At 34.1% G+C, this 16,692-nt stretch overlaps 1 protein-coding gene and 1 long non-coding RNA gene across 11 annotated transcripts in view; both read left to right on the top strand.

Moving 5' to 3' along the window:
- Nucleotides 1-16,692, top strand: part of LOC110660410 (uncharacterized) — a 243,950-nt gene that overhangs the window by 102,575 nt on the left and 124,683 nt on the right. The window lies entirely within an intron of this gene.
- LOC131178718 (uncharacterized) lies at nucleotides 7,384-7,794 on the top strand. The gene is made up of 2 exons (XR_009147690.1): nucleotides 7,384-7,413; nucleotides 7,552-7,794. It is a non-coding gene; the product is annotated as an uncharacterized LOC131178718 (long non-coding RNA).

Below are 16,692 nucleotides of genomic sequence, written 5' to 3'. Positions count from 1 at the left end.
CCATTTGTACATTCACACACATCAATCCATCCTTGAAACTCAAAAAGCTCTTTGAATTGAAAGTTTACCTGATTAAAATACTCCCATTTGATGAATTTGCAATCCAACAGTGCTTTATCCACTGAACCCGAAGATTTTACGGCACGCATTTTTCGCTGGGTATCAATCCCTTGCTTTTGTCCCTTCTTTTTCTTTTCTGGCGTCGATATAGGGGGTTCGACACCCTTGGATGGATTTGAAGACTCACTAGCTGATTTCAATGCAGGTAAGTTTTGCTTTCCTTTCAATTTTTTTCGCAATGCCGGGACAGGGACATCGTCGGAGGCTGACGAGGAAGATGAAGCAGTCGCAGCAACAGGGGACTTCCGTTTAGCATGAGCCATTGCCAAAAAAAATGTATGTGAACACTAGTTTTTCAGTGTCTTAGGAGTGGAGAAGAAATGTGAGATGTGAATTCTGATGGGTTTGGATGAATTTTGTCGGGAAGAAAATGGGTCTGTTTTAGAGGTAAGGTGTCGTGAACCGATGCAGAGGAGAGAGAGCGTGAGGGTTTCGTGTGGCAGAGGGTTTAAGTCCTCTTGAGTCCCGCGCTTTTCTGTTTCACTGTACTTTCAACTGAACCTGTTTTCTTATTTTTTTTTTATTTTATATTTCAAACAAGTCTATCTATCCCTATATGCAAAAATAAATATTTCTACATGTCTGACACAGCACTGAGAATGTGATATCAAATGTGAAAAGATAAATGCATTGCTGGACACGCAGAGAATTTCAAGCACAATCACGTTTTGGTTTGAGATTTGAACAGTACACGATATAGCAAACTAATTTTAGTCACGCAATATTAGCATACAACTTAGTAAACTAATTTTACGAGTACACAAACAAGTTAGCTAATATTCTTTAAAGATTTCTTAGCAAACTTATATTACAGCAGATCACACACACATTAAACAAAATGTAAAAACATGAAATTATTATGACTTAAACTTCAAGCAAGTGGTTCACACATACCAATTTCCCTTCTAATTCTACAAAAGGTTTCTTCATTAAGAGGTTTTGTAAAAATGTCAGCAAGTTGATTTTCAGAGGCAACAAACTCTATTTTGATATTTCCATTTTGAACATGATCTCTAATAAAATGATGTCTGATCTCAATATGTTTAGTTCTTGAATGTTGGACTGGATTTTTGATCAAGTTTATGGCACTTGTGTTATCACACCTAATTGGAACAAGATTATATTTTAAACCAAAATCTTCCAATTGTTGTTTCATCCATAAAATTTGAGCAACACAACTACCAGCAGCTATATATTCTGCCTCAGCTGTAGATAAAGCTACTGAAGTTTGTTTCTTACTGTGCCAAGAAACTAGTGCAAGACCAAGAAATTGACAAGTACCTGAAGTACTTTTTTTATCCAGTCTACATCCAGCAAAATCAGAGTCACTATAACCAACAAGATTGAATGATTCACATTTTGGATACCATAAACCAATTGAGTGTATGCCAATGAGATATCTAAAAATCCTTTTAACTGCACTTAGATGGGATTCTTTTGGACATGATTGAAATCTTGCACACAAGCAAACACTAAAGTGTATGTCTGGTCTAGATACAGTAAGATACAAAAGAGAGCCAATCATACCTCTATAAAGCTTGGTATTTACTTCTTTACCTTTTTCATCATTGTCCATTTTAATTGTTGAACTCATAGGAGTGCCCATGCTCTTCAAATCTTCCATCTTAAATTTCTTTAGCATATCCTTGATGTACTTTGATTGATTTATGAAGATGCCATCTTTCATTTGCTTAATTTGCAGTCCAAGGAAGAATGTGAGCTCACCCATCATGCTCATTTCAAATTCATTCTGCATAATCTTAGAAAATTTCTTGCAAAGAGATTCATTAGTAGCACCAAAAATTATATCATCAACATAAATTTGCACAATGAGCATATCATTATGATGCTTCTTAACAAAAAGTGTTGTATCCACTTTGCCTCTTTGAAAATCATTTTGTAAAAGAAATTTACTAAGCCTTTCATACCATACTCTAGGAGCTTGTTTTAAACCATATAAAGCTTTAGTAAGTTTATAAACATGATTTGGATGCTCATGATTTTCAAAGCCTGGAGGTTGTGCAACATACACTTCCTCATCAATATAACCATTTAAAAATGCACTCTTGACATCCATTTGATAAAGCATAAAATCCTTGTAACATGCAAAGGCACACAACATTCTAATAGCTTCAATTCTAGCAACCGGAGCAAAGGTTTCATCAAAATCAATCCCTTCCTCTTGGTTGTAGCCTTGAGCTACTAGTCTAGCTTTGTTTCTAACAACATTGCCTTTTTCATCCATTTTGTTTCTAAAAACCCATTTAGTACCAATAATTGAATGATCTTTTGGTCTAGGCACTAAATTCCAAACTTTATTTCTCTCAAATTGATTTAGTTCTTCTTGCATGGCAAGAATCCAACTTTCATCATTTTGAGCATCTTCAAAACATTTAGGTTCAATTTGTGAAACAAAAGCAACATTACCAAAATATCTTCTCAATTGTGCTCTAGTTATCATCCTCTGAGATGGATCATCAATAATGTCTTCTTGAGGATGGTTTCTATGGAATCTCCATTCTTTAGGTAAATCTTCATGTTGAGGCTCATTTACTTGTAATTTTTCCAAATTTGGCATTTCTTCATTGATTTGATCTTCATTGGCATCATGGACTTCTATTGTGGTTTCTCCTTGAGTTTCTTCATCTTTGTCATCAATTTGTTCCATTTCTTGACTTGATATTATATTTTCTTTTCCAAAAACCTGCTCATTATTATCATCACAAACATTTTTCCTTTTGATAGAAGGGTTAGTCTCATCAAACAAAACATGAATAGTTTCCTCAATAACCAAAGTTCTTCTATTGAACACTCTATAGGCTTTACTCTTTGTTGAATACCCAAGAAAGATTCCTTCATCAGATTTAGCATCAAATTTCTTCAAGTTATCCTTCTTGTTATTTAAAATATAACACTTACAACCAAATGCTTTGAAATATGAGATATTTGGTTTTCTTCCTTTCCACAGCTCATAGGGGGTCTTTTTCAAAATTGGTCTAATCAAGACTCTATTCAACACATAGCAAGATGTATTAACAGCTTCAGCCCAAAAGTACTTTGGCAAATTATTTTCACTCAACATAGTTCTAGTCATTTCTTGCAAAGTCCTATTTTTCCTTTCTACTATCCCATTTTGTTGTGGTGTTCTAGGAGCTGAAAAATTATGATTGATTCCATGTTTATCACAATATTTCTCAAATGAATGATTTTCAAATTCAGTTCCATGGTCACTTCTTATAGATGAGATGCAAAAGCATTTTTCATTTTGAACCATTTTACTAAATGAGGTGAATTTTTCAAAAGTTTCATCTTTATGAGCAAGGAAAAATGTCCATGTATATCTTGAATAGTCATCAACAATAACTAAAGCATATGACTTTCCACTTAGACTAGTAGGAGATACAAGTCCAAATAAATCAAGATGAAGCAATTCTAGTGGCCTAGTGGTAGACACAATATTTTTAGATTTAAAAGATGCTCTTGTATGCTTTCCTAGTGCACATGCTCTACATTGAAATTCATTTTCATAATTAATCTTAGGAAGACCATTAACAAGTTCTTTCTTAGACAATTTTGAGAGTGTATGCATGCTTGCATGACCCAGTCTTCTATGCCACAAATAACTAGAGTTATCAAGAGATACTAGACATGTATCATGATTAGTTTCAAAATTATTCATGTCAAGCAAGTAAACATTATTTGATCTATTTGCAATGAACAATGTGTCATTATCTAAGTTATTGATTGTACATAGAGAAGAAGTGAACTTTATCTCAAAACCTTTATCACACAGTTGGCTTACACTTAGCAAGTTGTATTTCAAACCTTCAACAAGCGATACATCTTCAATACAAGGTTTGATTCCAATTGTACCATTTCCAATTATTTTTCCTTTCCCTTTATCTCCAAATTTTACATATCCTCCATCTTTCATTGTAATTTCTGAAAACTTGTCCCTTTCACCAGTCATGTGCTTTGAACAACCACTATCTATATACCATTTATCACTTTCCTTCATCCCTTTGAAACAAACCTGAAATTTAATCATTGAACTTTAGGTACCCAAGCAACTTTGGGTCCTTGGGGGTTAGTGACCTTAGGTAAGGTTCCCTTTGGTACCCAAACCTTTTTTACCTTAAGAAGACCTTTCCTAAGTGCACAAGAACTAATCATATGACCTCTTTTATTGCAATAATAACATGTAACATTAGGCAAGGAGAATGTAGATGCTTTAATGAAATGATTCTTGTACTTGTCATAGTTCATGAAACCATCAAAACCAATTCCATATTTTTCATTTGAAATTCTTTGGTTTCCAAGAAGTACATCTAGAGTTTCTTTTCCTTTTGTAAATTTTGCCAAATCATTTGTCAAAGACTCTACTTTAGCTTCAAGAACTTTATTTTTCTCAATGAGCATCTCACATGTTTCTTTTGAGGTTTTCAACTCTAAGTCTAGTTCTTTAAACAAAGCAATTTGTCCTTTGTAGAATTCATTTTCTTTATACACATTGGACATGGCAATATTTTGTGATCTCAATGATTCAATTTCTAAATTCATTTTAGTGCACTTTCTCTTGTAATTTCTATACTCATCATATACTCTAGCAAATGCAAGTTCAAGTTCTTCTACATTAGGAGATTCGTAAGAATTTACCTCATTGTCACTTTCTTCTTCCTTTTGTGAACTTTCAACTTTCTCTTCAAGTGCCATCATACAAAGAAGAGCAGTCTCCTTGTCACTTGATTCATCATTTGAAGATTCTTCACTGTTGCTCCATACTACTTTCATAGCTTTCTTGCTCCTATCTTCTTTTCCTTTCTTCTTTTTGAGTAATGGACATTTGGGCTTGATATGTCCAGGTTTGTGACACTCATAACATACAATTTCTTCTTTTCAATCTTTGACGTGTTTATCCTTGGGAGTATACTTTTTCAAGAATTTCTTGTATTTGCTTCCTCCCTTCTTGAAAGCTCTTTTAAATTTTCTTGCAAGCATAGCCATTTCATCATCATCTTCACTTGAAGCACTTGAGTTGTCACTAGAATCAGCTTTGAATGCAACTCCTTTCTTCTTATCTTCATCTATGTTTGACTTGAGAGCAATGCTTTTCTTCTTCTTATGCTCATTTTCAACTTCACCTTTTTTATATACCATCTCATGTGCAATGAGAGAACCAATGAGTTCATCATAGGTGAATGTTTTAAAATCCTTGGTATCTTGGATAACTGTAGTATTTGCTTCCCAAGATTTTGGAAGTGATCTAAGAATTTTCTTCACAATTTCAGCTTCCTCAAATCTTTTACCAAGTGCTTTGAGAAGATTTACAAGATCAGTAAACCTTGTACTCATATTCGCAATTGATTCTCTTGGCCTCATTTCAAATAGCTCATAATCTCGAATAAGAAGGTTTGCTTTGGACTCTTTGACGACATCAGTTCCTTCATAAGTGACTTCAAGCTTAACCTAAATTTCCTTAGCAGATTGACATCCTGAAACACGATTGTATTCATTGAGGTCAAGTGAGCAATGCAAAATATTAATAGCTTTAGCATTTATAGAAATTTTCTTCCAATCATTGTCATCATATTCATCTTCAAGTCTGGACCATTCTTTTGAGGAACATGTGGACCATTTTTAATAATTCTCCATGCATCAATATCTACAGATTGTATGAAATTTCTCATTCTTACTTTCCAAAATGAATAATTAGTGCCATTGAAGAGTGGTGGTCTAGTGATTGAGTAGCCTTCAGCTAATGGTGCAGGTATACCGGCAGTATTACTAGATGAACCAGCCATTATGGATCACTCTAAGGTTGTAATACCCTAAGCAAGAGAGTCAGGCTCTGATATCAATTTGTTGTCCCAAAATAGTCCAAGAGGTGGGTGAATTGGACTTTAACAATTTTTCGGCCCTTGCTTGTAGCCTAATGAAAAATTGTGGCTTTGTTCAACTAGGTGCTTCTCTATATAGAATGAAAGTAATATGTGCTTCAACAATGTGTTCCTAAGTTGCAATTCAAGGCTCAATCAATGTACATGGCAATATCTAACAAAGCATGCATCATATGATATACAACTAATTTCTCAAGTCACTCAATATGTCCACAAGTTTATCAACTCAATCTATTTAACTAACATTCAATATCATGTATAAAGAATAAAATTTAAATTGCACAAAAGTAAGGAGGTCAAGATTAGAGAGATCAAACACAAGGATTTTTATAGTGGCTCGGCTTAACTAGCCTACATCCACTCTCTCAAAGAACCCTCTTTGAGTCTTTTCTCCACTATTTGCTCTTTTGAAGGCAAGAGACCAAAAGCCCTTTACAACTTTTCAACACCAAGCTTTTACCAAGGTAGCTTGAAACCTTCACAAGTGCTATCACAAGCACTTACTCTCTCAAGCTTCAATAGGTGCTTGTACAACCTCTCTTAAATGCAATTTAATATTTCAACACTCACTCTTACTCAATACAAATCAAACTATAAAGAAGAGATGAGTTGATTTGTCAATGGAAGCTCAAATACTTTAAAGCTCTTGAATGAAAGCAATAAATGAAAAATCAATGTTGAAGTTCAAATGTAAGCTTTCATCAAAAGTAAATGAAGTGAAGAAGGTGTATTTATAGTCCCAAATCATTTTAGATCGTTTGAAACCCTTTTGAGACATTATACACACTGCCCAAGACAAAATGGCCGTTATTTTGTCCTTTTGTGCGAAGTTGAGCAGCTTTGATAAGTTAGCAAACTAATGAAATAATGGTAGCAGTCAGTAAACTGGTTAGTAAACTAATGTTTTTAGCAAACACATTAGCAAACCGAAAATTTTAGCAAACCAGTTAGCAAACTAAGGCAACAGCTGCATGTCTCAACTTGCAATGTAAAATGATTTAGACCTTAAAAATGTTTCAATAGTAGTGTCCAAGGTCATGATGAGAAAAAGTAATCAAAAAATAAAATTTCAATTTTGAGCTCCATATGACTAAATTCTCATCCATTCTTTTCACAAAAGACCTAAGACTCTAACACTATGCCTTTCATACATTTTCTTTGAGTCTTGGCTTCCATAGTCTTTTTCTCATTTTGGATTTGTCTTGAAATGCCTTTGAGTATCTTTTCTCCTTATATACAACTTGAAAGGTTCTTTATGCATAAGACAAAGAATCTACACATCACTTTGAAGTTGGGTTAGATAGATTCTCTTTGAGTTTTGTTATCATCAAAATCAATGCTCATTTTGAGCTATACGGGGTCAACAGTTCTCTTATGGCTGAAGTCTTTCATTCATGTATAATAAATGTTCCCAAACTGCTAAGTTCTTGATAGCACAAGTATCGGTTTCTAATGTGGTTCAAATTTTTTGAAATTTTTTATTCATGAAACATTTTGTTCTGTTTTCATGATCATTAAAAACTGTGACTCACAGGAGGAAGTGTTAGATATGGAAGATGAAGATCAGCAAAGGCATGCCAATGTACTGGACAAGGCAGGCTGGGATAGTTGTATTTATGCTCTGGCTCTTGAAAGAGTTCCGGCCTCTTCAAGAATTCCATGTGGAAACCCTGTTGTTGTTAATCGAGTTCGGTGCAGCTTCTATTCCTGTATTCAAACTTAAATTTCAATCTCTCTCTTGGAAATGGAAAAACAGAAATTGTGGGATAACAGAAAACAGGCGATTTATGCTTGCTAACAATCCTGAAAATTAACTTGCATCAGTTTTGTTCTAAGAAGCTAGCAATATAAATTAGAAGCAGCCCAAAGCCATAGAATTGTGGTAATTGCTATGCAGTTTACATTATCAGAAATTTTATCTTTTTAAACATCCCTGATTAAATTGTGAATTATCCTATTATTATTATTATTATTATTATTATTCTAGGACGTTTGTTTTGTTTTGTTTTGATATTTTGTTATTGGAGTTGATTGTTGTGATAATTATTGAAAATTAAATAAAATTTTGAGAAATAGTTTCTCGAGAAAATTTGTTTTTCTCTCCTTCAATCTTCAGGAGTTATTTCTCTTGATCTACATCACATAGCCTTTTTACCTATTTTTCATGTTACCTGAATATAACCTTTCAAAAACCTTTCTACCAAACCTTGTGAGGGGTTATTATTATTGCAATAAAGTTAAAGGTTAGAATTCACCAGATTAATTGCCTGCCAGTCAAATGCTTTGCAAATTGAAGTTATATTATGTTAATTAAAGGTTAAGATTGATTTAAGTTTATGCTAATTCAAATGAGATTGTTCATATTATCAGACTAAGAAGTTGACATTCAGAGTTCTCTTCAGGAAAACAAATGCCAATGTTCTGTCTTATAAAGTAAGAATGGTTCCATATATGTGATGCCAAGTACGCCAGCTCCAAATTGCATATGGGCCAAGTGGTTAGTCCCTTATGGGTGGGTTAAATCAGGGGCTATGAAATTGTCTAACTGCGGATCTTATCCCTGTCACGCTTAGGAGCTCTTTTTTTTTCAGCTAAAAAAAAAATTGCATATGAGCTTATAATATTGAAGCAATTTATACATTATTTCCGATGGAACGGCCTAGCAATGAAGGTTTAAGATTTCCTCTAGAAGGTATCAGGATTCAAGTGGTGGATTCCTTTCTTGTTTATAGTCTGTAAGGGTTCAATTCCTTGGTTCCATGATCTGTTTCAAGCCAAATGCTACTGCTGCCTCTGCTCTATTTTCTTGGCCATAGTTGGTCCAAATAGACTAACTTTAATAAATCATTTGAAATTGAAGCAACATAACCCCACAGAAAACGCTGGTTGTCTTGTCATAAAATAAAATTAGTTCACTTGCCAATCAACTTTACTGGGCTAATCTTCATGTTCTACAATCAAATCCTTCTTTTCTGAATTTCTTGCTAATGCTTTTCAAACTTTGGTTCCTTTTGGTTTCGTTAAAAAAAGGGTTCCTTTTTGTTAGTATGATATATGAAGGGAAGGGCATGCAAAGCTGCCAAGAGTTAAAGGCAAACTAAATCCACTCTCGACAGTAATTTGGACACGTTCTTCCAGCTAAATGTGCCTTAATATTATATTTTAGCAATATCTTGATTATCATTCTCATTCTTCCATTTTCTTTTCTATGAATCGTTGAGGAGGTCTCTAGACTTGCTCGAAAACAGATTTTTAAGAGAGGTGATGGGAACGCGGCAAACACAGAAATGAAATTTTGAAAATTTTTCAAGCCTTTTATGGTTATTTAATTCTTCTTCTAGATATTATCCAAAAAAAAATCTTCTGCCAGATTTTCCACCAACCTAGGACAGAATTTAACAAGAAATGTGAAGATTTATAGTCTTTCAAGTTCAACATTATTTCCCTTGCAGCAGTTTCCAGCTCAATAACACTATCAGTACTCGAACAACTAAAACCAATATCAACAGCAGTCCACAATAAAGTCATTGAGAAAACAAGTTTTATGAAAACAGACAATAAAGTTGGCATTCAAAGTTCTCTTCAGGAAAGCAAATGCAAAATCTCTACAGCCTCGTACAATTACATGCTTTATTCATAGAAATCAGACTCAAAATGCCATAGTTTCTGAGTTTACAGGACACTGGTGGCCCCAAGGAGTTACTCTGACTTTGTGGGTTGCCAAGGTTGATACCTGGTCCAGTCTTTCTGATCAGGATTGAGAGCATGTCCTTTGGAATGGTATATATACTCCTCACCTTCTCCAGAGAGATTCTCCTTATGCTCTACCTCATGCCCCTTAGGTTTTAGCATCAGGAGCTGCAACAAATATGATGATGATCATCATTATTGTTTAGCATGCATCTTCCCATTTATTTCATATATTTAAAGGCAGCATACCTCATCCCCTGTGCGATCAGTTAAGAAATGAAGCCAACCATGCCATTCTGGCGGCACCTGAGAAGCATTATACCGATCCTTTTCTGCATATTCAAGTTCAACCCTCGGTGCCTTTCTAAAAAATGTCACAGGGAAATAGGTTTCACCTTAGATGCTTCCTTCATAGGGCAATGACTCTTTCAAATTTACTTTCAGAGATGGTTATAGCTGCCCAATCATGCACATAATGGCTTATAAAAATGAAAATCAATCAAGCATATAATGGCATATAAACATGAAAATCAATGATGTCAATAAACACTCAACAATTCCTATAATCGAAGGTATGGTCCTATTGATTTATCGATATATGCAATAATGGCACAAGTATACAGGAAGTAACTAATGAGCATTGGAAATGAGTTTGTCTGATGACAAACATCAAGGTTTATTTGAGGTTCAATGCTTAATCTGATAACTCTTTACTGGAGGGGTGCAAATTCTGAATGCCCGCAATGATGACATGAAGTTGCAACTCATTTTGTTATGCAATTTTATTATTTTAGAAAATCGATGTTTGAAACTTTAGATAACTTTTAATTCAAATCCTTCATTATTATTAAGATTTTTCGGATAAATACATTTTTGATGCTAATGAATTTATCATCCATGCAATAAATTTCAGCAAGAAATTTTAGGGCGAGAACGAAATTTATAGATCAAAGAAATATACGAGGAGTTCTCAACAAGTACTATGCCTTATTGCTTTTTCAACAATAAACAAAAACATGCCAAGGAGTTATAAATTATGTTCCATTTCTTCATATTTTTTTAATAATTTTAATTATAAATACATTAAATTATCTTATAATTCTTAATTATAAATGTAATATATATATATATGTTAATTTATAATTATATTTACATCTTATAATTAAACATTATATAATTAATAAATTGTTAAAATGTATATTATATGATGTATTTATATTATTATATTATATAATATATTTAGTTTTATATTATATATACACCTTATAGTTAAAGATTATACAATTAGAAATAGCTAAAAGATATATTATATGATATATTATGTATTAATAACTCAATTCAAATCTTAAATGCTAATTTAAGTATGACTTTTTAGCGAAATAATTAAATAACATTGTTTCAAGAGCCGAATTGGAATCATATCGAATCAACTAGAATCTAGAACCACACCAACCATAACCAACTAATCGAGAATCGTACCAAACCGCAACCAAAACAATGAAGAACCAATTGGTACTAAAATTTTGATTCAGTTTTAATTCCTAGATAGACTCTGAATCAAACCAAAATCACACACTCCCTACTTATAGTATCCTTGAGCTAACTTTTGCACATTAAAGTTAAGTCCCTTCCCTAAGCGAGATTGTAATACCTGAATTTTTTTTTTCTTTTTCTTCAAATTCTACTTTCTTAATCTCAAAATATTATTTTAATAAAATATATTATCTTTGTGATTTGCTTTTAATGTTTTAATATTTTTACTTATTCTAATGATATTTTAGAAAATTAAATTAGAATGGGTTATATAAATTTGTATTATTAAATTGTTGTGGATATATTTTGGAATAATATTAGTATTTATTTATTTTTAATTAACAATTGATTATATAAAACAATATGTATTATTATTATTATTATTATTATTATTATTATTATTAATGATATGTTAAATGTGTTTAATTATCGTTGTTAGTATATTATTCTAATATTAACCTTAATTATTATTAAAGTAGAGGTTAAATTGTATTTTATTCTTACAATGCAAAACGTAGGTGAGATATTTACTTGAGAGAAATTATATATATATATATGTCAAAAGAGGGAAATTTCAATTAAAAGAACCAACTACAAGTTTCTTCTTCCATTAACAGCCAATCAAAGAAATTAAAAAAAAAAAAAAAGGGTTGAAATGAAAGTGCAGACTAAGCTGCGTTTTGGAACCAAGTAGGGAGACCACTTCTGCCTCGTCTCCGACAACCATCCAACCCCTTCCCTTTAATTTTTTTCTTTCTTTCCAACCAAGCTAGCATTGCCAACGATGCAACCAGGACCTCCAGCAAGCTCTAGTGGTGTTTCTCAAGTGTTGAAGATGGCAATCTTCGGGTGGATCCAAGGTTACGTGAGGTGAGAGAAAAATGAAATGGCCAAGCTTTTCTCTTCTATTTCTAGTAATTTTGCCCTTGACCAGCCATGCCACAGTTTCTTCTCGACAAACCTTAGGTATGAGAACAATTTCAAGCTGGTAATGTCGGATTTAATGGAAACACAGGTGAGAAATGAAGGAGAAAAGAGAAATGGGTCCAGCAGCTTCCATCAAGGATTCTGGACGATCTGACCGTCGGATCGATGATTTGAGACCACCGATGAAATCAGGACGACGAAACCTCTGAGATTGTTCAGATCGGATAATGTTTGAAAAAGGCGATCATCGGATGGTCCAGATCACTTGGTGAGATTTTTAGATTTTTTTTTATTTCCAAAAATTAAAAATAATTTTATGACAATTATTGATAAATTTTGGGCTTCATTTAAGTGCAATCGGATCGATGATAGGTCACTTGCGCCGTGACTAAGTTTCCAGCCGGATCCGACTACCTGGCGGCCCATCCCAAAACACGGTCGATATTATAGTTGATCCTAGCATTTTCAAATGCTCTGGACACATTCCAAGCATCGGAATTGGCGTAGGTAAACCCGAATTCCAAGTTTCTTCAATTTCATAGTGCCAGATTTTGATTAAAAAATTCATAAAATATTCGTGGGTGGTTAGAAAATTATAATTCCTTTTATATTAGCTTTGTAATATTGCTAAGGACCGTGAGGCAAAATTTTAGAATTTTTAGAGCTCATTTGAGTGATTTTTGCAAAAAAGTTAATTAGAGGGACTAAAATGTAATTTTTTAAAATTGTACGTAATGACTATTTTGGAGGGCTCGGGAGGGACCATATGATGATGATGAGATGTGGAGAAACTTTGCCGAATTTTTGACAAAACTTAGAATTTGTCCTTTGACTTTTTGAAATTTTTGTTTGAATAAATATTGATAAAATATTTAATATAATGTTTAGGTGAGCCAGGCCAGCCTTCCTCCTCCATCCAGCTGCGGTAGTGACCTTTGGTTAAGTTGTAAGTAGATATTGATTTTATTTATAATTTTAATATTATTATGTATTCAAGGCATGTTCATGTATCACATATAAATATATGTATGCAGCTAATTGCTAGGCACGATTTATGTTGCATTTTCTTGCTTGCATAATGGATGTGGATGTCGCCTTAGAGTGGTTTGAAGCATTGTGTGTGTGTATGCGGTGTGATGGATATAGATAGGACGGGCAGATTGGCTTGAGCTAGTCTCGCTTGGGGCCCGATCCTTTTTGTGATAAGTCGGGGTGAGTTTGACTTTGAGTTGATCTCGCTGACCCCCGAATTTGGATTATAAGAGAAAGTCCAGCTCGAGTTGATCTCGCTGGCAAGTATTAGATTAAGAAGACTGTATAGGGGGATCAGCTCCCATATATGCATATTGGTTGATGTGACATATATGTGTGTGAGTGCTTCAAATTACTCTTTGTGCAAATATTGTTTGAATGGGATGAATTTGTTAATCTATGTTGCATTTCATCCATAGAGATGCATTAATGCTAGATAGTTATAGAAATTGTATTTAAAATCAATATCTTACTCTATGAGTCGAACGATCACTCCTGTTCACAATATTTTTCCAGGCTACAAGAGGAGTTCTTTTTTTTAGAATAACCTGCTTCCTTCCTCACAGGTTTATTAGGAGTTACGTATTTGTATTACTATCTTCTAAATTTGTAATCTAGGACTCCGCATGTGTTAATAGTAATGCTAATCTTGTCAGGTGCTATGTTAATTAAGTTTTTGGTATTAATAAAATTAAATTCTTGTGATATTTAAACGTTTGTGAATGATGGTATCAGGGTTGAGCTGGGCTCCCCTGGCTTTAACCTCTGATGGTTATCGGGTTGGGTTGACCTGAATTAAAAATGCAATATTTTATTTTATTTTACCTTATTTTATTTTATATGTTGAACCTCAGCTTTTGGCCCTGATCATGGATTTGAGAATAGTAAGGCTTACTACGAGCCTTAAGGGCTTTATACTGGCCCAGGTCTTAGTGCCGATCCGGCCTGTGGGATCGGGTCATGACAATAATGATGTCAGAGCTTAGGCTCTAGATTCATGGGAAAGAGTATAATTGAGAGTGTAAAAGGAGTCTTGTTAAGAGGTCACATGCGGAGTATAAGTTCCTGTTCGTTCTCTTCTGTAATTCCTTATTTCTAGATTCTTTGTTATTTCTCAGGTAATATAAGAGTACTTTAGTTTAGTGTCTTGATTTTCATGGAGTACATAGAGATGTGAAATAGAGTTAGCAGACATATTGAGATCTGCTATGGGAATGCATACTCCAAAGAATGCTATATTTTTGTCAGTATGAGGCTAACGATGTGCCTATCTAGTGCAAGGTACTAGTATTTAAAGGTGAGTTATGATAGCATATATGCCCTAGATAGGAGTGAAGGTACCACTACTAGCAGTCATCGGTGGATAGCCCAGTCAGAGTAAGTTTATGATATTAGTGGATTTAAGAGAGATAAGAGATTAGGGAACCTGGTTTATTGGGATATACTATAGTAACTAAACAATGTTCTCGATATTTGTGCTATAAGCTACAGATTACAGTACTGACATGGAATTATTGTGTAGAGCTGCGTGCTTCTCTGTGATGCTCCATGGTGAGGATATTTATAGATGGCCTTTGTTTTGATATAGTCATGTCAAGATAAAGTTCTATTTCTGCAAAGGAGTTAGGAAAACTCCTAGTTAGGGTTTAAGACCTTTGAGATAGTATATCAAAGGTTGTAGTTGCGTGATAACTAGAGTCAGTGACTCAATTATCCTAACTTGCATGCACAGTTATAATACAAGTGACACGAGACTAGAGGTTTTATAGTATGGTTGCAGTGTAATGATGATACCTACTTAGTGAGATCATCTGGTCTTCGGTATGAGATCGTTGGTAGTATTGGCGTTACAGTAGACGTATTGCCTAAGGTTTAATGAAGGTAGCACCTCCTTTGTGTAATAGCGGAGTGTAGGTATGGCTTTACTCCCTAAAGAAGATTAAAGGTTATGAATAATATTCATAACCTGCGAAATGGCATTCTAGGAAAGTTTATAATATAAAAAGAGAGTTGATAGCCTTATATATAGTTGTGGTAATGCGATAGATGTAGTACCTCTCTTGCAAACAGTTATGCTGCAGAGTACAAAAATGTCTTCTCAGGAGAGATAGAAGAGTACCATTAATATAATAGTTTATCGAATGATGTCCTAAATGGGATTATAGTGTGCTAGAGAATAGTTGGCTCAGGTACCTCCCTTAGGGAGAGTACGATTTTCGTTGTAAGGATCATGAGGGATCAAATCATGATAGATGCAAAGCTTTTGAGTAGCAAGGAAAAAGGGGATCCTGTAGATTCGCTCCTTTAGGTATTAGAGGGTAGTTTGTAGTTAAGCAGAGGAAAGGACAATGACTGCAAGTCAGTGAAAATAAGTCATAGGATATCAGTAGATAAAAGGAAATATAAAAATGAAAATTTGAATAGTTGGTTTAGATGTAGCAGAGAAATAACACGAATGCTAGTGGAAGTGCTAATTAGAGTAGTCGAAAGACTAATTCTGAGTAGTACGAAGGCGAAAATGGCCGAGAAGAGATACTGAAAAGTACAGTTATCGAGCATAGCTGTCAAGTCAAAAAGAAGAATGGAGCTAGGGAATAAAGTAATCAAGGTTCTATTTTGGGTAACATAAAAGAGACGAATTAAAGGGCAAACCGAATAGCCAAGAATAAGACAAGATCAGGGAGATCAAAGTGAGATATAAAGTACATAAAGTGCCATCCTGAGCAAGGTAAATAGGATGAACTAAAAAGTAATGTTAGAAAGCCTAGAAAGAGATTACATGAGTGAGGATAGTTGTCAAGATATAGAATCCAAAAGTGTAGGACTTAGAGCAGATCATAGTTCGGGCAGTGTCGGGAGCCAAAACATGGAGTTCAGGGTTGTAGGATATGGATCAAACTCTGTCTATTCCTGTTCCCAGGATGGGGTAGGTAGCAATGGGATAAGATCTATTTAAACTTCTAACAATACGAGGAAAGTTAGTTGAGGAATGCAACCAGAGCAAGCAAAGGTTATAGGATGTACAATGGTGTCTTGAACGGTCCCATCAGGCAAAGGAGAAATTAATAAGTAGTAAGTTAATAAAAGTAAACCTATTGGTTCAAATAGGCAGGAAAAACAAAAAGGATGGTGGAAAATGGCATATAGACTTAGGTCATGAGTAGAAATGTGAGATAGCAGTTAGGGGGTCTGCGATCAAGGGTTAGATAAGCATTTTCAGTATGACCAATAGAATCACTTTATAAGGAAACATGAATGAAAATAAGTGACAGAACGACAGTAGGAGATAAAGCAGGAAGATATATGTATGAGTGGTAGTCACAAGTCACTGAGAAATACAAGGATAAGAGTTATGGCAGTAAGTATGATTAGAATCAATTCTGGAAGAGTCTGTTAGTGAGAGGTATCTTCTAGAATACAGATGCAAAAGAGCGAGGGTAGACAAAAAGAGTAAACATAGAGTATAAGTAGAGTTAATAAATCTTAAAATGAT

The sequence above is a fragment of the Hevea brasiliensis genome, chromosome 3 (genome assembly GCF_030052815.1).
Source record: "Hevea brasiliensis isolate MT/VB/25A 57/8 chromosome 3, ASM3005281v1, whole genome shotgun sequence".
Classification (NCBI taxonomy): domain Eukaryota; kingdom Viridiplantae; phylum Streptophyta; class Magnoliopsida; order Malpighiales; family Euphorbiaceae; genus Hevea; species Hevea brasiliensis.
The sequence above is the reverse complement of the archived record's forward strand: the minus strand, read 5'-3'. Positions and strand labels throughout refer to the sequence as shown.